Below are 23,490 nucleotides of genomic sequence, written 5' to 3' on the forward strand. Positions count from 1 at the left end.
ATAGTATGAGAAGAATCCATGATGAAGGGTATTTAAGGGAATTCATAAGTTTAGATGGAGAGAAGGGAGAAAAGATGATAAAGTAGCAAGAGGTTAAGTACTGAGTAAGAGAATTGAGAGGAGGTAGGGCAGGTGGCTGTAAGAAAAAAAAGAAAGGTGTGAGAGAGTAATGCTCTCAAGTCAGTGTGAGAAAAAAATCTGTTAGAGAGAGGCAGCCCAAATGAACAAATCCCTTTGACCCACACTAAATGCAAAATAAATAAATATTCCCAAGGTCCCTCCCCTAGCATTGCAAAAGTTGCAAAAGGTGTTGGGGGGGGGGAAGGGGAAGAGAAGGTATGATCATACCTGGATACATTTTAAATAGTGTTTCTGGGGTAAAATAACATATAGCTACGCATTGAAGGTTAGACTCCTACAAGACAGATATCTGCTTGGGGTTCACTAGAAAAAAAAGAGGGTGGGTGGGAAACAAGCACAAACAACCCAATCCACCTCCTATAGACAAGTGGGTACAAAATCCAGTGTACAACCTTTGATGGCTGGCTATTTAAAAGTCCATAAGAACTGAAATACTGCTCTCATCTCTTGGTATATCACCTGACATTACCATCTGCAATTTAAACTAAATACAATACTGGTATGCTGCTCTTAAAACACTATCAGTAAGGTAATGAGACAGCAACCCCCACCACCACCATCCTGAGCCACAAAACCAGTAAAACAAAACCCCATAACCATTAAAAATGGAAGTCAGGAAAGCCAGATTGATAGCTGACCAACCCCAGTTTGTTAGGCAAATCAATCACTCTGGGTGTCCCAGTGAGAGGACAGGATATAGCTATTGTCTCCTCTGGAGCCAATCTGGTTGAGGTTCTTGCTCAGCAGGATGTGGTGTGTTGATTTGAGTCTGAGTGTCCAATAGTTCCACCTGGCTTGACACACAGGCAAGATGGGTTCCTTACCGTAGTGAACAGGCTTTTTTCCAACTATGGCCTAGCTGTAGTCAGGAAAAATCATTATTTTATGCCCCTTCCAAATCAGGTTTCCTTTTTCTCAGGCTTTTTTAAGGATAGATTCTTTCACATTGTATTTTAGGAATTTTAATATAAACACCACGGGTTTTGCATTAGCTGTGGGCTTAGGTGCTGAGGGCTTGAGCAGTGGGCACTTTCTATGTCCAGATCTGTATCAGGGAGAAAGGAAAGGATCTCAAGTAGAGGCTTAGAAAAAAAATGTACTGGCCTGTCCTTTTCCAATTCCTAAGGGAACACAACCACCCTCAAATTATTTCTTCTGGACTGGCTCTCCAGATGGTTGATTCTACTTTATACCTTTGGGATCACACTTTGTGGTTGGTCTATAGTGAGCTCTACGAGCCCATATTGTCTTCTAAAGTAGAGATTCTAGTTTCACCTTCCCTAATCCTGGAGGATAGCCCGCCCTTGCACAATGATCTGGTGTGCTGTAGTTGTGGCTTTAATTTCAGGGATATCTTCTGATATTTTCCTAAGTAGGATCTGCTCTTCAAATACCTGCTTTAGCATTTTATAGACTTTATCTAGGCCTTCTCCATGAGTGGTGCCATGCTGCCCTGCACTGGGATCTCAGAGAGCCTCTGCTTCTTTGCAATTTGCAGGGAGTCTGGGGAGGAATGGAGGTTCAAAACCAAATCCACCCATTACTAAGATGTTAAAGAGCAGGATGAACCACCCAAAGACAAAAACTGTGGCTTTAGAATAGCAGATGTTTGTAGATGTTAGTGAGATTGAGCAGGAGCTCCAGATCTAAGCAACCATTTTCCCCTCCCAGTTCCCAGAAGACTCATATTTAACAAGAATATTTTAAAGCACTGCCTTTTTTATTCCTCTGTACTTACACAGTAAGCTGATTTATATCATCATATTAAAATAATTTATATTAAAATATTATGTGGATGACACTTTTATTCCAACTTCTCGAAGAATCATAGAAAAGAAATCAAGAAGGGAATCATCTGATCATCATCTGAGTGAAAAAATCCGCAAACAAAAGCCAGCCCACCCCACCCACCTTCTCAATTCTCTCCCTGACTCAGCTGCAGCTGTCCCCCCATCTTTAAAGTTTAAAAGAAAGTAGCAGCAGGTAATCGTCCAGCAAGCGACCCCTGCCCCATGCTGCGGAGGAAGGTGAAAAACCTCCAGGGCCACTGCCAATCTACCCTGGAGAAGACTCAGAACAAATTTTATATGATAGAGTTACCTAGCCCCGGGGTGGGAGGTGGAGATGGAAATGATGACAGGACTTTACAGTTAGAAAGCATCACCACCACTTTGGACTTACATAGTATTTTTGATCCTCAAAGGGCTTTATGGACACTGACACCTTACTATACCTGTATAAGGAAGGTATGTAAATGTTGTTATCCATATTTAACAGATGAAAAAATAAGGCAGTGTGATTAGAGGACTTGCCTAAAAACCCAACATAAAAGGGACAAGGATGAGAATTCAGGAATTCTTGTCTCCCCGTCCTGTGCTCAGACCATTCCTTCTCAGTGATTAATTGTGAACGTATAAATTTCACTAAACTTTATCAGACAATACTAGAATGATTTACAATAGACCTTACCACAAATACAAATACAAGATTCCTGAGGTGAAAACTGCAATGTCTGTGATCAGATGAAAAAATATATATAAGTTGCTCTTTCATCCTGTCTGTTTCAGCTTCCAGGCAACGTCATTGTTTGACAGCATGATTACAGGGACTGCACATCAACTCTGGTAAGTAATGTGTTAGATCCAATGCTCCTGAGGACTTGCTTCAACCCCTAGCAGTGCTGGTCAAGTCTGCACTCTATTCCAGCACACAGTAGTGACCTTTCTAATTCTCTCCTGGGAAGAAGGAGGAGTCAAGCACTTCAAGCATAATGAATGGCTTAAGAGAGCTACAATATGTCTGTAGTTGATGATGAAATCTGCCCTCAGCACAGCCTGAGGGAGACAGATTTGGGGGCAGCGAAAAAAAACAACACAACCTTGTTCTAACATAATCCCAATAAAAAGAAAAAGAAAATGCAAGTCTGAAATCATTAAATCATCTAGTTCATACAACCGAGTTTGCACCCCATATAGATTCTTAATTCATTTTAAAGTAATCTATTTCTTGATCATAATCTACATAATACAATATAACTATTAACGAAGTATAGCATTATATAATAACTGTATTAACAACAACGCTTACTTGCTTCTTACCTTTTTATCTTATACATGTGTTAAGAAACAGATGACCCTGTGCCTATTCATGATGACTGCTGCACAATCAGCCACTTCTGGTGAATCAGTACGTTCTATTTGATTCTGAAAAGAAAAAAGAAAACCAGACTTTAAGATTGGTAATTCTGTCATGAACCATGTTTTCTCAATACAGGAAGTTTGTTGCAGCTAGCACAAGCACATTCAGCAAATGCTGCAAATCTCCAAATGATTGAGTTTGTATTTGCAGCTTTTAATTCAAGGTTCTATGTGCTTTGGAGGACAGTAGCAGAAATATTCTGACTGAAGAGATCAGTGGTAACGGATATGTTGCTACCTGCTTACAATTATTCTTCACTTAATTGTAAACCTATAGAATGAGGCACCAACTGCAGTCGTCCTTGTATCCTTGATGACTTTGACTGTAATGCTAATTTATGGACCTAGTATAAAGTTAATTATTTTATATTACATTAAGCCTTCCAAGAATAAAAGCCAGTAGATTTGATACTTAACAACTCATGACTCTCACACTCAGAATTCTTGAAACTCCACCCAACGGCTTCCTGCTGATTTTTTTACTGCCAAACAACTGTGTTTATGCCAAATTATTCCTACAATCCCAGTCTCTCTCAATTTCCTAAAGGCTTTTAATCTACCACCACAACATTGCATCACCCCTTAATAGTGGGGGTCATGCAACAGAACAAGCATCCCTAGAAAAAGTATTTTACTCTTCTGAATAGATCATCTTCAATAGCATCATGTTTTCATTTTCATGTGGCTGCATCGTAGTAGTAAACACAAGAGTATGACCTATCCGTGCACACTGGGAGCATAACCAGTAGTACATGACCAACTGCCAAGACTAGCCTAAAATAGAACAAGGACTCAATTAAACTAAGCTCATATTTTAAAGTGTGTTGACATTGTTTCTAATGCATTTCAACTGCCTAACATGTAATATGTTTATTAATGCTTTGACACAGCTTGAAAAGACTCTTACAAAACCCCACTGAAATGGAAAGAGCTTAAAAAAATACAACTCTCCATGGACCAACACAATGTTCAGTGTTGGAGTACTATTTTCCCAGTGTTGTTTATTGTTCTCTTCAGAAATATGCCACAATAATAATTCCAGGAAGCTAATGAATTGAACAGTTGCAAACATAACAGTGGTGTTTACAAGTCTGGAATAAAATCATACAGCATCATATGCTGGTAGTATCATTCCTGCATGCTAATTGTACCGCAGTGCTTCCAAGCATATTCCTGCCTCCTTAAATTAAGGAGACAGTCAAAAACTTGGGGGAAAAGAAATGAATTTATATTCTGTGTTATCACTTGATATGTAAATTGGCAATAATACACATACAGAAGTGAGTGTGTGGGTGAATTCCATGAGCATGAAAGGTTCACTACAGACAGATGAGGTACAGACAGCAATGCAAGCTTCCCCACTACACTACCATGTCCCCTCCCTGACCTGAAGGATCACCCTGTAGATGGCAAAAGGATAGTTCAGCCTCCATGGCCCATTCAATTCTTGGTCTCTCTGATGAGATTTTGAAAAGTGGGACCCATTTAGTAACAATTCTGTTCATGCTATATGATGTGGACACTTGTCAACCAAACCCTGGTCACCAAATGCATTTCACGTGGGCCACCAAACTGCTATCTGACAGTATCAGATTTTGATCACTACCAATTAGAACTGGATTAGAACCAACAATCTATAGGTGAAAAAAATCACATATTCTGTTACCAATCCCCTGAAGCAAACAAGTCTCCCACAGAGGAAATATTTGGGGCATGCAGGGCAATAGCTACAAGAATAAAATGTGAAAACAGTAGAACTAATCTACTCTCTCTGGTCCCTTTTCCTGTGTACCAAAGTTAACTTTTTCCTAATTGTTCAACCTGGAGAAGGAAACACAACTGAAGTATTGCCACCAGCCTCCAAAGAAAATTCTTAGAATATTATCCTGCAGTCCAAAATGCTCCTTTGTTTACACCATGCCACGTACACTGGAACAGCCACAAAGGTCAACCCAAAAATCAATGCACATTTACAAATATAAATGCAATATATTTATATAGTGAGAGCCATTTCAGAAAATAGATTAAAATGTAGGGGAAGGAGGTTCCTCAATTTTTTAAAAGAGAAAAAAATAAGGAAGATAATAAAAGAGGATCTTTTCTAATAAAGAGTGTTAAAGGGGAAATAGATTAAAATAAAATCACAGATAATATTCACTAGCTTTGATGATCAATGCTCTTAAGTTCTGCACAAATATCAACCTCTGCCTAGAAGGGACACCATCTCCTGGGAGGAGTGGGAGACTACTACTTCCATCTCAGAACTGTGTGCCTAGTAAAACTCAAAATCACTATAACTGAAAGAGAAGGAAAATACCCTCAAACATCGTTTGTTTACTTTGAGCATTTTAAGGCACGTTCACTGATTTGATAATGATTGGATGCATTTTGTCTCCTGCACTACTACGATAGGACTCTGTGACAATAAGCACCCCTGTATTCATACCATATACATATTGTAATAATCTTTGTACAAAATATGCCTTGTGAGGTATCATTTGAAAACTAACTTCTCACTGGTCAATAGCATCATGGTGAAATGTATGTAGCCACATTATATGTAAAGTTATGAAATACCCCTGGATGATGTTATTAGCACATGTTCAAAACCACACACCCCTGCCTAGGCAAAAGTTGTTGAACAGGTCTATCCTAAACAAAGGAATGTGTATTTTATCTCAATTTATATATAAGTAGTAAACAGGGGCCTTGAGAGAGCAGGGGGAGGAAATGAAAGGAGACTCAGGCCTTTTCTACACTACAGAGTTTTGTCGACAAAAGTCATGACGACAATCTAAAAGTGCTGTAGCAACATTGTTACTGCATGTTCACACTATGCTCCCTCTGTCAGCACAGCATGTCCACAGTTGGAACTCTAGCATCAAGAGTAAAAGCAGTACACTGTGTTACTTGCCACCTTCTGCCACTAGGACTTGCGCTGTGATCCACTCTGCCTTCCCACATCATGGGAGTGGGCTCAATGTCCCATGATGCATTGTTTTCCGCCCCAACATTCTATGGGCTTCCAACAGCGTTTTACAGCATTTTTCAGTGGCCCCCATATATTGAGTGCCCGCCATCTCCATCTGAAAGGATGGATCCTGCACTGTTCGCTAATGTTGTGGTCACTTTCATTAAGATATCGCAGATGGTAATACAGTTAATCACGAGGTTCCTATCTAAAGAGGAATTAGAGGTGCCTGACCTGCTGTGTGCCATGTAAAGAAAACACCAGATTACTTTTGGCATTCATGGAGCAGCTGCACACGGTGGACTGTTGGTTTTGGGCACAGGAAACAAGCACTAAGTGGTGGGATCGCATTCTTATGGAGGTCTTGGATGACGAGCAGTGACTGCAGAACTTTCGGAGGCAGAAGCCACCTTCCGGGAACTGTGTGCGGAGCTTGCCCCAGAACTGCTTCGCAAAGACACCAAAATGAGACCTACCCTCTTGGTGGAGAAGAGTGGGGCGATCACAGTGTGGAAGCTAGCGACTCCAGACTGCTACTGCTTGGTCACAAATCAATTCAGAGCCAGGAAGTCCACCGTTGGGGCTGTGTTAACGCAAGTGTGCCGGGCCATTAATCTCATGCTGCTACAAAGACCATGACTGTTGACAATGTGCGTAAAATATGGTTGGCTTTGCGGAAATGGTATTCCCTAACTGCAGCAGGGCAATAGATGGCCAATGCCAATTTTGGCACTGGACCACCTTGCAACGGAGTACTTCAATAGAAAGGAGTATTTCTCCATGGTATTACAGGTGCTTGTGGATCACCATGAACGTTTCACTAACATCAACACAGGGTTGTCAGGGAAGATGAATGATGTACGCATCTTCAGGAACACTGGGCTGCCCAGAAAGCTGCAAGCAGGGACTTTCTTTCCAAACCAGAAGATTCCAGTGGGAGATGTGGAAATGTCCATAGTGATCCTTGGAGACCCAACCTGCCCCTTATTCCCAAGGCTTACGAAGCCTTACACCAGAAACCTTGACAGAAGTATGGAGCGCTTCAACAAGCTCAGCCGGTGCAGAATGATTGCACAATGCGCATTTGGCAGATTAAAGGGTCACTGGCGCTGTCTTTTTGGCAGGTTAGACCTCAATGAGGAAAATATTCCCATGATCATAGCAGCCTGGGGAAAGTGTCCACAGGGATGGAGCGTTGAGGTGGATCATCCAGCAGACCTCACAGCTATTAGAGGGGCTCAATAGGGGGCTATTCAAATCAGGGAGGCTTTGAAGCAGCATCTTGACAACGAGCCCCATGTCTTTCTGTAATTAATTGAACCAGGCATTGTTTACTTGCCACCTTAAATGACCCCTGTAATGATTCCTGACTGAGCGTTAATTGTAGTCTGCAAATGTGGCGATTGCCACTGTGCTTGGATTTCTGTTGCAACCACCCTGTGTAGGTCACAAATGAAGAATCACTGTCTTTGTAAGACTCAATATTTATTAAACAGGAATACACAGATTAACTTTTCTTACACGGGACATGACAGTGAGCAACAATCGCTGAAGCGAGGATCTCACAGCTGCATGTAAGTCCAGCTGTCTTCATGGAAAATGTCCCTGGGGTGGAGTGCAAGGGGTACTGTGACGGACTGGAAATGAGAGGAATGTGTGGGAGGAGTTTGGGAGGGAAAGGAATGCAGTTCTGCATGAACTACAGGGGGAGTCAAGCACACATGTATTCCGCCTGCAGTGCAATCAGGGACCTCAGCATCTCTGTCTGGTCCTCCATGTGCTTTATTATCCTGGACCCTGTCTCCTCTCCTGGCTATCCATTTGTAGTTTCAGGTTTATTGACTCTCTCCACACTTTGTGCTTGCTATCAACCTGATCTGACAATTCCCAAAACATGTCCTCTTTACTCCTCCTTGTTCGCCTCCTTATCTGATGGAGGTGCTCCAATGGTATGTAGGAACTGGCCCTCAAGGGCACATCTGCAGAAGCAAAAGAAACAATACACAGAGTCAGGATCGCATGTGCACTCTCAGTCTTGAATCATAAAAGTTACATACACCTCTTTCTCACTTTCCCTTGGCAAGCATGGCCCGAGCACTAAACTTGGTGAGTTTGGCCAGAGAGAGAGAGAGAGAGAGAGAGAGTGTGTGTGTGTGTGTGAGAGACAGGGTCTCGGTGGTTTCAGAAGGAGATCAGTACAAGCACCTGGGGACACCATTCTGAATACTGGCACAGTTTTCCACCAGGGGCGGCAATCGAATCTGAAATTACACTACTGAAGGTAACCGAAGACGCAAGTGTGCATCTTCTGTATGCATGCAGCTTAAGACCTGCTCCGTATGCTGCTCGCCTCTGTGCTGCTTTGGTTCCTCCAGAAATAACTTCTGATTGGTGTGACAGTTTCCTACAACAGGGGAAGAAACAAAGCAACTGTGCTAATGAACCTTCGGCAGAGGATTGCAGAGTATCTGCAGGAAAGGTTCCTAGAGATCTCAACTATGGAGGCTTCTCAGGAGATCTTGGTGTGCATTAACAAACTTTTCTGCAGGGCCCCCATTGCATAGCTGCACAGGGGAATGCAAAACAGATGCAAACAGTACCTAGTGTTGTTAAATTCAATCCCTTCTCTCACATGCACCGTGTAACAAAATAAAGGACACCTCTACCTCATGTAATCGTGCACTATCAAAGAAAAATGAGTACTTACCAGAGCTCCCCTCTCTGCTTCAGGCACACCTGACCTGGACTGCTGGGACTGGCTAGACCCCTCTGGAATCAAAAAGAGGTCCTGGCTTGCCATGGCACCAAACAAGCCGGTTGCCTGTCCCACATCCTCCTCCAACTCGACCTCCTCGTCCAACACTTTGGCCTCGGGATTGACTCTGCTGGCTGCAGCCTCCAGGCCCCCCGAAGTATCCACAGAGCTCTTGTGGGTGGAGGTGGTGTCGCCACAGAGGATGGCGTGCAGCTCCTTGTAAAAGTGGCATGTTTTCGGTGCCACACCATAGTGACAGTTGGCCTCCCTTGCCTTCTGGTACACCTGCCTCAGCTCCTTTATCTTAGCTCGGGACTGCTGCGTTTCCCCTTTGTTCCCCTTCTCATCCATGCCACGAGCAATCTGCTCGTAGATGTCAAAGTTCCCATGGCTGGATTGGAGCTGCGACTGCACAGATCCAGCAAGTCCATTGCACTCCACATGGGAGCCTGTTTGCTGTGGAAAGCTGGCACAGTCAACTGAGAAGATGCAATGTGAGCTGTCCACACCAAGCAAAAATTCCCAGGGCTTTAAAGGGAGAGGGGTGCATGCCTGTGTACCTGCCTGCAGGGTAACAGAATAGAAACTGTTTACCAGAGCGGTCATGATGGGCATTGTGGGACACTCGGGGCAACATAAGCAAGCACAGCATCTACATTGACACTGTATTGCTCTAACTTTGTTGCAAAAAGCTCTATGCCACTCCTCGAAGTGGTTTTATTATGTCGGCGTAGCAGGAGAGTTAAATCGGCAGGAGGAGCATTGTTGTGTACACACATCCACTGTTTTGTCGACGAAACCTGACTTTTGTCAACAAAACTGCCTAGTATACACAAGGTACAAGTCCCCTTCATGCTGTTCTGATAGTGTAAAGATGTCTTAAAATGGACATGAATTACATCTGCATCCACTTCAAGGCACCCATACACTGCTAGATCAGTATAAAGTGGCGTTAGTATAAATAAGAATCAGGACCCAAAAAACCATACGTAGTCTTGGAAGGATTCAATTTTTTGTCAGTAAATGTCAATTTCACCGTACACACACAGACCAATGAAAAAATATTTCCACTGATAATTATCGAAATTTACAGACAGTCAAAGAAAGAAAAATGCTGCTTGTGAACTTACCGTTTGAATTAAGGATATTTAGTTTGTATATTTTGACATAGCATGTTGACAGTTTGTATTTTAATGGCTACAAAGCTTTACCTTTTTGAACTTCAGCATCTACTTCACCAAATAATTGTCTAATGCCCACAATTTCCCATAACTGTGAGAATTGATAAAAATTGAAAAAAAAAAACTGCTTACAGCCCATAATCGCACACAACTGTGAAAATTTAAACCAAAATATAATCTTTTAAAATGCTTTAAAATAATCAATATTATTTGCTGAAATCATTAAAAAATATATATATATTTTTAAAAATTCTGGCCAGCCTATCCATACTTTGTAATTCTGGTGTCTTAATTTCCTTCTCTCCTCATTCTGGAATCACTGATTGAAAATATCAGAGAGACTAACCAACATGCAATGCACAGTTTATCAACGATCAGTGATTAAAACACTTAAAGCTTTATCAAGTACATGAGTCACAGCTGCAAAAATGGATGATTTTGCATTAACAGGGACATAATTAGAAATATTAAAATTAAACAATACTATAACCAGGGTAATGAATTTCAGGCCAAACATTTCAAATAAATGATAATTATCCCAATCACTTGAACTGTTCACCTGATTGATAATTGTAAACACTTAGCCCTGGTCTACACTATGAGTTTAGGTCAAATTTAGCAGCGTTAGGTCGATTTAACCCTGCATCCGATCAAGCCTGTTTTGTCGACTTAAAGGGCTCTTAAAATCGATTTCTGTACTCCTCCCCGGTGAGGGGTTTAGCACTAAAATCAACCTCGCTGGGTCGAATTTGGGGTATTGGCCTCCGGGAGCTATCCCAGAGTGCTCCATTGTGACCACTCTGGACAGCACTCTCAACTCAGATGCACTGGCCAGGTAGATAGGAAAAGCCCGGGAACGTCTGAATTTCATTTCCCGTTTGGCCAGAGTGGCGAGCTGATCAGCACAGGTGACTACGGAGTCCCAGAATCGTAAAAGAGCTCCAGTGTGGACCGAACGGGATGTACTGGATCTGATCGCTGTATGGGGAGAAAAATCCGTGCAGGCACAACTCCATTCCAAAAGATGAAATGCCAATATATTTGCCAAAATCTCCAAGGGCATGATGGATAGAGGCTACAAAAGGGACACACAGCAGTGCTGCGTGAAAGTTAAGGAGCTGAGGCAAGCCTACCAAAAAACAAAGGATGCAAACGGTCACTCTGGGACAGAGCCCCATACATGCTGCTTCTATGATGAGCTGCATGCAATCCTAGGGGTGGCCCCTACCACTACCCCACCACTCTCCGTGGACACCTGCAAGGGGGGAGTCTCACGCAACAGGGATGAGGATTTAGAGGATGAGGAGAATCCCTTCTCCCCGGCAGCTGGGAACTGTTCAGCACCCTGGAGCCAATACCCTCCCAAGGCAGGCTCCTGGACCATGAAGCCAGAGAAGACACCTCTGGTGAGTGTACCTTTGTAAATATAATACAGGGTTTAAAAGCAAGCATGTTTAATTATTAATTTGCCCTGAAGACTTAGGATGCATTTAGGAGCAGAAATCCTCCAGGGACATCTCCATGAGCATTCCTGGAGATACTCTAAAAGCCTTTGCAGAAGGTTTCTGGGGAGGGCAGCCTTATTTCATCCTCCATGGTAGGACACTTTACCACGCCAAGCCAGTAGAAAGTAGTCTGGAATCATTGCAGAACAAAACATTGCAGTGAATGGGCCAGGGCTTTGGTGACATTCAAGCAACATCCGTTCTTTATCTCTTTGTGTTAGCCTCAGGAGAGTGATATTCATTGTCACCTGGTTGTAATACGGGAAATTTGTTTAAGGGGACATTCAGAGGTGCCTGTTCCTGCTGGGCTCTTTGCCTTTGGCTGAAAATAAATCATCCCCGCTGTTAGCCATGCGGTGAGGGGAGGCCCGTTCATGCTGAGCTGTTCGGGTTTGGCTGACAGGGATCTTCCCTGATACTAGCCATGCGGTGGGGGCGGGGGGGGGGGTGAAGCGATCATCCCAGAGAATTGGAGGGGGGTTGGATCGTGCTGCACATTCACCCTAAAACCGCAGCCCCTCCTTTTAAATGGCCAATCCAACGGGCTTTGCTTGGTATGGGATAGGAGGGCGCTGCTGTTTGAAACCCACATTCTGAAGACTGAAGAAGCCGAAACCCTTTGCTTTACCATGGCTGCCTGCAAGCCGAATTCTGTTGCCCAGCCGAGCATGTGTGATGTCTCACACCAAACCGGCAGGCACTCAATATAAGAGGCAAAATGCGACCTTGTACCAAAAGCACATGTGCTATGTAATGTGAATCGCTTGATTCAGTGTGAAATAGTCTTCCCTTTGTTCTCTAAAATGTATCTTTTTAAATACTACTCTCCCTTTTTTTCCTCCCGCAGCTGCAAATGTTTGGGCCAAAGGATTGGGCCAAAAGAAACCTGATGAGGTTCAACAAGGACAAGTGCAGAGTCCTGCACTTAGGACAGAAGAATCCCATTCACTGTTACAGACTACGGACCGAATGGCTAGGAAGCAGTTCTGCAGAAAAGGACCTAGGGGTTACAGTAGACGAGAAGCTGGATGAGAGTTAAGTTTTTAAACATCCAAATGCATAGTCTACCACCATTTTGCACTTGCTCAGCCTATAGTTGAACAGCTCCTGATTACTGTCCAGGGTGCCTGTGTATGGCTTCATGAGCCATGGCATTAAGGGGTAGGCTAGGTCCCCAAGGATAACTATGGGCATTTCAACATCCCCAACAGTAATTTTCTGGTCTGGGAAGTAAGTTCCTTCCTGCAGCTGTTCAAAAAGACCAGAGTTCCTGAAGATGTGAGAGCATCATGCACCTTTCCCAGCCATCCCACGTTGATGTCAGTGAAATGTCCCTTGTGATCCACCAGCGCTTGCAGCACCATTGAAAAGTACCCCTTGCGGTTTACGTACTGGCTGCCAAGGTGGTCGGGTCCCAAGATAGGGATATGCGTTCCGTCTATCGCCCCACCACAGTTAGGGAACCCCATTGCAGCAAAGCCATCCACTATGACCTGCACATTTCCCAGAGTCACTACCCTTGATAGCAGCAGCTGTGATTGCGCTGGTTACTTGGATCACAGCACCCCCCACAGTAGATTTACCCCTCCAAATTGATTCCTGACTGACCGGTAGCTGTCTGGCGTTGCAAGCTTCCAGAGGGCTATCGCCACTCGCTTCTCAGCTGTGAGGGCTGCTCTAATCTTAGTATTCCTGTGCTTCAGGGCAGGGGAAAGCAAGTCACAAATTTCCCTGAAAGTGCCCTTACGCCTGCAAAAGTTTTGCAGCCACTGGGAATCATCCCAGACCTGCAACACTATGCGGTCCCACCAGTCTGTGCTTGTTTCCCAGGCCCAGAATCGGCGTTCCATGGCATGAAACTGCCCCATTACCACCATGATGTCCAAACTGCCAGGGCCCGTGCTTTGAGAGAAATCTGTGTCCATGTCCTCATCACTATCGTCATTGCGCTGTTGTCGCCTACTCGCCTGCTTTTGCAGATTCTGCACATACTGCAGGATAATGTGCAAGGTGTTTACAATGCTCACAACAGCAGCGGTGAGCTGAGTGGGCTCCACGCTTGCCGTAGTATGGCATCTGCAGGAGAGCAGGAAAGCAGAGTTGCAGCAGAACTGGTGGATGACGACGGATGCCACGAGAATAGATATTTATACAGAATGACGAGAGGACCTGCCAGGTGGATTCATGGCACCAGGAGAGCAGAGTTGCAGTGGAAGCAGTGGAGGATGACGGTTAGCACCACGCACATTTCCTGAGGAAGAACACACGTACCCGGGAGCACATGACAGACAACACGGAGAAATTCGCTATTGAGACAATAGCAGCAGAGCAGAGTTGCAGCGGAAGTGGTATATGACGACGGTTAGCAGTTCAACTGCACTGTCTGCTGACAGCAGCACCCAGGACACAACAACAGCGGTGCTGGTGAGCTGAGCTGAGCAGGCTGCACGCTTGCCGTGGTATGGCGTCTGCACTGAAAAAAGGCGTGAAACTATTGTCTGACATTGCTTTCACGGAGGGAGAGGTGACTGACGACATGTACCCAAAACCACCTGCGACAATGTTTTTGCCCCATCAGGCAATGGTAGCTTAACCCAGAATTCCAATGGACGGCGGAGACTGTGGGAAAGCTACCCACAGTGCACCGCTCCGTAAGCTGATGCTAGCCACAGTAGTGAGGACGCATTCTGCCGACTTAATGCACTTAGTGTGGACATATGCAATCGACTGTATAAAATCGATTTCTAAAAATCAACTTCTATAAAATCGACCTAATTTCGTAGTGTAGACATACCCTTAGTTAGAGTTGGTTTGATCTGTGGTACCTGCATTCAGATAACTGATGGCCAAGAACGCAAATAATTGGAATCAGAGTGTTTTACCTTCAGGTCACCAGTTCAAGGTTGTTAAACACAAGGATTTACTACTTCATAATGACAAGGAGTCCGGTGGCATCTTAAAGACTAACAGATTTATTTGTTAGTCTTTAAGGTGCCAACGGACTCCTTGTTCTTTTTGTGGATACAGACTAACACAACTACCCTCTGGTACTTCATAATGGTTCTTTGGTAGCCTCTCTATGAACTAGATGTCTTAGACTAATTTCAAGTGTACATATGTCTATAGGACCAAAAAATTCAAAAGTGTCAGTCTCAGTGGAAAGGCAAATTAATTAATGGAGTCTCCCCCTGTATTTGGTTTCTCCAATGCAGCCTTGATATAACTGTGTAGTGAAACTTGTATTGATGGTATACAGGCTCTATCTGTGCTCTGTGGATAATAGAAGACTTCCATTTTCAATGTTGTCAGTCTGTTGTCTTTCATGAGCACTAAAATTCACAATCAAAGAGTTATTAATCCTTTGCAGAGATAAAGAACGGGGCTGTTTCTATCTAGCGTATTCCAAACAAAAGTAATGGCAGGTTTGACAATACGTCTTAGACATGTGACAGCGGTAATAGCTGCACCATAGGCATTAAAATCTCTGCTGTGGCAAAGGACATTAAACTACGTCCTGAACATGGGCTGGGATTTTAAAGATATTTTTATTGTCATTGCAAACCTGTAATCATGCGATTAGACAGAAAGGAAAAGAAATACTTTTAAAATTCTGTCTACTACACAGCATGCACACACATACATACCCAAACAAAAACAACACTGGGACTTAATAAAGAAAGAAAAAAATACTTAGACTAAAAAAACCCCATCAGGTAAAACACCCTTGCAGTATTAGTATAGAAAGCTTCAAAAAGCACCTACCATAGCTCCATATTTTAAGAAGAAATTTTTGTGTTCTGGAAGTAAAGAATTTTCTGTAACATCATTGGAACCACATACCTCTATACTAAACATAACAGCCTTAGTACACAACTGAGACACTAAAAACACCTTCACATCATCGAAACACAATTATTTTTTAACCTTTACATTTCAACCCCCCCCCCAAAAAAAACAATTTTTTTACCTCTTCCAGTCTTACTCTGTTGGGAAACAATGTAGAAAATTGGAATCCAAGCAATAAAAATCTCAAAACATAGGGAAAGCAATGTTGTGTGTTGATCTGGAAGTTCCTGAGAAAAGAAGTCTATGATCCCTTTCATCTATCAGACTTCCCACTTCCCTCTCTCCACAGATTATGCTGAAGTCAATATCAGAAGAATTGAGCCCATGGTTTCATCTTTTATTTGGGTTATGAAATACTTTATTAAGAGCAGTAAGTAGGGAATTAAATGCAGTTAATTTAAAAGAGATTAAAACTTTTCTAATGGTTCCTCCGCATCAACAGCATCAGAAATACCAAGTATCCTTGGATTATTCATCTTCAAAAATTCTCCATTGCTCCTACTAATCAATGTGGAGTAACCCAAGATTAGATAGTTGTGTTTCAGGTTTGCCACTGTAACCTGTATTCTCTCTTCTCTTTGTCTATAAAAGATTAAGCCAACGAACTTCTGTTCATTCTATTTAGTTCTATCTTCATCTAAGTGATTTTGCAGACAGAGGAAAGCTGAATTCTCATTAAGGAGGAATGAAAGAACCTCTAACTTTTCCACTCATATTTGCATTGTTCCTGTAGATTTTTTTCCCCATGCTGTTTTAAGGCTGCTATTTTCATTCTTGTCTCCTACTGAGTCTCCAATAGAGGAAGACATTCACTCATGTCAGAGCAGCAGCAAAGTATACCTAACAGCAGCCACCTCAAAGAAACACTGTATATGGCTTCCAAGTCAAACTAGCAAGGGCAGAAGAAAAATGAAAGCAACGCTATCAATCCTTGCCCTTGGGCAAAAACCCGATGGTAAAAGACACCCACTCTATGGCAGTACTTACAGTAGTGGACAAATCCTACTGCCCAACGCTGCAGACAAACCCCTTTTCTACATCAGAGGGAGGAAAATTTATTTTTTTGACCCAGAAAATACTCATGCCAAAAAACCCACACATGTTCAGAATGCTATGGAGGCAGGGCCTTCAGAATGTAGCTGCAGGGGGAAGCTACATGCAGTTCTGATGCAACCTCTTTTGGCTGACAAAGGAGCAGTTTTGGTTCGCTCTGAAACCCAACCTATAGGCCTTGATATGATGTGATAACGCTCTCTCCAAATACATTATGCAGTCTAAATTCAAGCTAGCATTTCACACATGTCCCAGTTTGAAATACTGTAACACAGAAATCTCATGTATAGTATATTTCATGCTTTTCTAATTTAAACTTGATTCATGCTTCTGAATTTAGTCATGGACCCATTCCATAGAACATGTAATTAACATAAATTACATTTTGTTTTTTAAATCAGCAAATAGAGTATATATAATTGACAGTAATTATTTCAAATTTGACACTAATCATAGAATCACAAAAAAAATAGGGCTGGAAGTCATCATGCCCACCCACCTGGGCTGGGACAGGACCAAGGAAACCTAAGACCATTCCTGACAGTAAAACTGGTTCTTCAAAACCTCCAATGATATGGATTCCACAACCTGCGTTGGAGCCCTATTCCAGAGTTTAACTACCCTTATATTTAGAAAGTTTTTCTTAAAATCTAACCTAAATCTCGCTTGCTACAGATTAAGCCCATCACTTTTTGTCCTACCTACAGTGGACATAAAAAATAATTGATCACCATCCTCTTTATCACAGCATATTTAACATATTTAAATATTATCAGAAACCCCCCACACACACCTTCTTTCCTCAAGAATAAACATGCCCCATTATTTTTAACCTTTTCCCATAGGTCAAATTTTCTAAACCTTTTATCCTTTTTGTTGCTCTCCTCTGGACTTTCTCCAGTTTATCCATATCTTTCCTAAAGTGTGATTCCCAGAACTGGACATAGCCCTCCAGCTGAGACCTCACCAGTGCCAAGCAGAGCAGGACAGTTACCTCCCATATTTTACATGCAACAACCCTGTTAACAAACCCCAGAATATATTAGCCTTTTCTACAACTGCATCACCTTGTTGACTCACATTCCATCATGCTCCACTGTAACTCCCAGATCTTCTTTAGCAGTACTACCACCTTGCCAGTTATTCCCCATTTTACAGCTGTGCATTTGATTTTTCCTTCCTAAGGAAAGTATTTTGCACTTGTCTATATTGAATTTCATCTTGGTGATTTCATATCAATTCTCCAATTTGTCAAGGCCATTTTGAATTTTAATCCAGTCCTCCAATATGCTTGCAAACCCTTCCAGCTTGGGGTCATCTGCAAATTTTATAAGCATATTCTCCACTCCATTATCCAAATCATTAATGGAAATCTTGAATAATACCAGATCCAGGACTGACCCCTGTGAGACCCCACCAGATACATCCTCCCAGTTTGACAGCGAACCTTTGATAACTACTCTTTGAGTATGATCTTTCAACCAGTTGTACACCCCCTTTTAGTAATTTCATATAGACCACATTTCCCTAATAAAGGCTAGAATAAAACATATCAAATAAGAGTTTGGGACAAATTGTTTAAAGATGGGACAATTTATTTTGCATGTTTGTCTGTTCTTGGGAAAGGCAAGGGATTGACTATTAGAATACGTCACTGTGGAAGAAAGGCTAATGCCTAACAGGCTTGAAGAGTAAACTTATATCAAGCACAGTGCCCCACATCTCCATCTGAATCAATTATCTACTGTGACAACTCCTGTAATCAATTATAATTAGCTCTCTTGGCTTCTGTGTAGAGGAAAACAGAATGACTCCCCAAGAATATGGCAAAGGCCATTGAGAAATTCACAGATGTTCCTTATACTTGGGAAATAAGTGCAAAACTGGAAACTACCTCATGAAGACTGGGTCTCCTAGATTCACTGACTAAGCTTTGGGGACTGCCAAAGAACAATCGCCATTATAAAACCCATGAAGACCTGATAATGTATCTGATAGTAAAAGTCAAATGTTTAACAACACGCAACTGGAAGAAAAAAAGATCACTTGCCACTATTGATTTATAGGTCCACCAAGTTTCAAGATGTATTAACCACAGAGGAAAATCACTTCAATTCTGCTTAATTAGCTACCTAACTGCTCTTTGTAGAGTTTTCAGAAGAAGAAAAATCTTTACAGAAGATAAGCCTGCACATCTACATTCCGTTTCATTACGCTGAATAGTAGTCTATCAAATATTAAAATCATTTTTCATCACCACACTTAGTTATTTCCACTTTTGAACAAAACTGTGGTCACCTTTGCTAAATGTGTATCTGTACAACAATCATTTACTACAATCTTGATCACCCTATCCACTTCCCCTCTCTGTTAGTGCTACATAATCTGTGAATTATAGATTATAAAATAGTTAAAACTCCTGAAATCTGGTATTTTTATATCAGACTCCAAAAGTAAATAAGGTACCATGGAAGTTTCTCTCATAATACCTTTTGACCTAAAATATCCTTGGAGGGATCAGACTGAACTTAATATCCTGAGACAATTGTATTTGCCCTTATATGGCAGTCTTTGTACTTTTACCATATTTACTTTATATTGATTTATGTTCACCTGCATGATATCATGAACGTTAGTCACTGTTGTGTCTTGTCAGTCTTTATGAAGTTCATTATTAAATGTACATGATCTTTATCTAACTGTATTATTAAGTCCTGCTGTGTAATATGTCTTCAGCAATTAGCAACTCAGTACAAGAATTGTAATGTTCTACTGTTATGGGCTGGAATTGGCTTCACTGCTATTTCTGTATACTTGACTCTCATTTACCTTTACACCACCAGTCTGACAGCGTTAAGAGGCCTTAGAGTTGAGTAAATTACATTTAGACTCACTTTAAGGCTCATTTTCACAGCTAGAGTGGTGTAAAGGCACCCAAGTGTAAGTGAGAATCAAGATACTTCTGTAATTTACTATAGCTATTTAAAAAATTCTGAAAAAAAATAGTAATTATCAAAAATCAGGTTGTCCAAAAATGTGTATATTTTTGGTAGTTCTCGATATTATAGAGAAGATTCTAATAAGAACAGCCATACTGGGTCAGACCAAAGGTCCATCTAGCTCAGTATCCAGCCTTACAACAGTGGCCAACGCCAGGTGCCCCAGAGGGAATGAACAGAACAGGTAATCATCTAGTGATCCATTTCCTGTCGCTCATTCTCAGCTTCTTGCAAACAGAGGCTATGGACACAATGGATGGACCTATCCTTCATGAATTTATCTAGTTCCTTTTTGAACTCTGTTATAGTCTTGGCTTTCACAACATCCTGTGGCAAAGAGTTCCACAGGTTGACCGTGCGCTGTGTGAAGAAATACTTTCTTTTGTTTGTTTTAAACCTGCTGCCTATTCATTTCATTTGGTGACCCCTAGTTCTTGTGTTATGAGAAGGAGTAAATAACACTTCCTTATTTATTTTTGCCACACAGGTCATGATTTTATAGACCTCTATCATATCCCCTTAGTCATCTCTTTTCCAAGCTGAAAAGTCCCAGTTTTATTAATCTCTCCTCAAATGGAAGCTGTTCCACACCCCTAATCATTTTTGTTGCCCTTTTCTGAACCTTTTCCAATTCCAATATATCTTTTTTGAGATGGGGCGACCACATCTGCATACGGTATTCAAAATGTGGGCATACCATGGATTTATATAGAGGCAATATGATATTTTCTATCTTATTATCTATCACTTTCTTAATGAGTCCCAACATTCTGTTTGCTTTTTTGACTACCGCTGCACACTGAGTGGATGTTTTCAGAGAACTATCCATAATGACTCCAAGATCTGTCTTGAATAGTAACAGCAAATTTAGAATCCATCATTTTATATGTATAGTTGGGATTATGTTTTCCAATGTGCATTACTTTGCATTTATCAACAGTTTTGTGAGATCCCTTTATAGCTCTTCGCAATCTGCTTTGGACTTAACTATCTTGATTAGTTTTGTATCATTTGCAAATTTTGCCACCTCACTGTTTACCCCTTTTTCCAGACCATTTATGAATATGTTGAATAGGACTGGTCCCAGTACAGACCACTGGTGGACCCCACTATTTACCTCTCTCCATTCTGAAAACTGACCATTTATTCTTACCCTTTGTTTCCTGTCTTTTAACCATATAGTATTATATTATATTATAACTGGATATATATACCTATCTCATAGAACTGGAAGGGACCCTGAAAGGTCATCCAGTCTAGCCCCCTTGCCTTCACTAGCAGGACCAAGTACTGATTTTTGCCCCAGATCCCTAGGTGGCCCCCTCAAGGACTGAAATCACAACCCGGGGTTTAGCAGGCCAATGCTCAAACCACTGAGCTATCCCTCCCCACCAAGAGTTACCTATCCAAGAGTGGACCTTCCCTCTTATCCCATGACAGCTTACTTTACTTAAGAGCCTTTGGCGAGGGACCTTGTCAAAGGCTTTCTGAAAATCTAAGTACACTATATCCACTGGATCCTCCTTGTCCACATGCTTGTTGACGTCCTCAAAGAATTCTAGTAGAGTGGTAAGGCATGATTTCACTTTATAAAAAACCATGTTGATTCTTCCTCAACAAATTATGTTCATCTAATGTCTCTGATAATTCTGTTCTTTACTATAGTTTCAACCAGATTGCCTGGTACTGAAGTTAGGCTTACTGGCCTGTAATTGATGGGATCATGTCTGGAGCCCTTTTTAAAAATTGGCGTCACATTAGCCATCCTCCAGTCATTTAGTACAGAAGCTGACTTAAATGATAGGTTACAGACTACAGTTAGTAGTGCTGCAATTTCACATTTGAGTTCCTTCAGAACTCTTGGATGAATACCATCTGGTCCTGGTGACTTATTACTGTTTATCAAGTTGTTCCAAAACCTCCTGTAATGACACCTCAATATGGGACAGTTCATCAGATTTGTCACCTAAAAAGAATGGTTGAGATTTGGGAATCTCCCTCACATCCTCAGCCATGAAGACCAATGCAAAGAATTCATTTAGATTCTCCGCAATGGCCTTATCATCCTTGAGTGCTCCTTTAGCATCTCGATCATCCAGTGGCCCCACTGGTTGTTTAGCAGGCTTCCTGCTTCTGATGTACTTAAAAAAAAATTGCTATTACTTTTTGAGTCTTTGGCTAGTTCTTCTTCAAATTCTTTTCTGGCCTTCCTAATTATATTTTTATACTTCATTTGCCAGAGTTTAAGCTCCTTTCTATTTTCCTCACTAGGATTTAACTTCCACTTTTTAAAGGATGCCTTTTTGCCTCTCACTGCTTCTTTTACTTTGTTGTTTAGCCATAGTGGCACTTTTTTGGTTCTCTTACTATGTTTTTTAATTTGGGGTATACATTTAAGTTGAGCCTCTATTATGGTGTCTTTAAAAAGTTTCCATGCAGCTTGCAGGGATTTCACTTTTGGCACTGTACCTTTTAATTTCAGTTTAACTAACCTCCTCATTTTTGTGTAGTTCCCCTTTTTTAAATTAAATGCTACAGTGTTGGGCTGCTGTGGTGTTTTCCCCGCCACAGGGATGTTAAACTTAATTATATTATGGTCACTATTACCAAGTGGTCCAGCTATATTCAACTCTTGGACCAGGTCCTGTGCTCCACTTAGGACTAACTCAAGAATTGTCTCTCCTTTTATGGGTTCCAGGACTAGCTGCTCCAAGAAGCAGTCGTTTAAGGTGTCAAGAAACTTTATCTCTGCATCCTGTCCTGAGGGGACGTGTACCCAGTCAATATGGGGATAGTTGAAATCCCCCATTACTACTGAGTTTTCATAGTCACTATCACCATCCTGGTTGGGTAGTCGGTAATATATACCTACTGTGCACTAGCTCTGTCTCTGTGTACACACACACACACACACACACACACAAAATAAAGGTTTAACAGATACAAGCCTTCATGAATTGTGTGACACTGAGTTGAGATACCTTGCATCTAATTTTCAACAGTCCTAAGGACCTCACAACCTCTGAAATTCAGATGCAGTAGTAATCAGTTTTTTAACTACATTCTCTCAGTGTCTTTGTCCAGTTTTCCTTCTCAAACATTTTCCTCCATGTCTGTTAATGTCCATATCTTTCCTTCCTTTGCTGCTTCTTCCAATCTGCATTTTCTTACTCCACTTCTATCTGTGCCCCTTTCTCGAGTATCCCTCTAAAACAAAACTCAAGTAAATAAATAAACTTACATGTTTAGATATAACCATTTGTAGGTTATATATTTATGTACACACATAAAGGCAGTAGAATAATAAAGTCATGATTGTAACAAACCTGAGTAATTGCATGACCTAATTATTTATTTATCATTTGTGGCAGCTCTGGGATTAACCAGGTTGGAGCCCATTGTGATAAACATAGTACAAACTTATACAAAAGACTTTGCTCCAAAGAGCTTACAATCTAAGAGAGAAGACATAATAGGTGAAAAACAAAAAAGCAGGTCAAGGTGGGAGAGATTATTTTAACCCACATGCTTCCTATCACTGTTTGCTCTCTTTTGCTGCGTCATGAATACAATTAGGTCCCGATCCTGCAAAGTGATTTCCTCTTTCAGATTCCCCCCAAAATAATTAGGGCTCCACACAGGCACCAGACAATGGCAGTTCCCTTCATAGGATCAGGACCTTAGATTTTAAGCTATTCAAAGCAGAGACTGTATCTGTAATATCTGTCTGTTAAGCACTTTGCAGACTTTAGACATTGTATTAAAAAAAAAAAAAAAGGACTAATCTCCTTGTCTATTTCCCAGTCTCACTCCCTTTTTCCCATATTCATTTCTCCAACACT

General features: G+C 41.6%; 1 protein-coding gene across 2 annotated transcripts in view; it reads right to left on the reverse strand.

Annotated features, from left to right (window-relative positions):
- Nucleotides 1-23,490, reverse strand: part of ZFYVE9 (zinc finger FYVE-type containing 9) — a 96,782-nt gene that overhangs the window by 61,076 nt on the left and 12,216 nt on the right. For both annotated transcript variants that reach the window (XM_039483636.1, XM_039483637.1), the window contains exon 2: nt 3,240-3,344. The gene's annotated coding sequence lies outside the window, so the exon portion shown is untranslated. The remainder of the gene's footprint in view (nt 1-3,239; nt 3,345-23,490) is intronic.

Source organism: Mauremys reevesii, linkage group 8 (assembly GCF_016161935.1).
Source record: "Mauremys reevesii isolate NIE-2019 linkage group 8, ASM1616193v1, whole genome shotgun sequence".
Lineage (NCBI taxonomy): Eukaryota > Metazoa > Chordata > Testudines > Geoemydidae > Mauremys > Mauremys reevesii.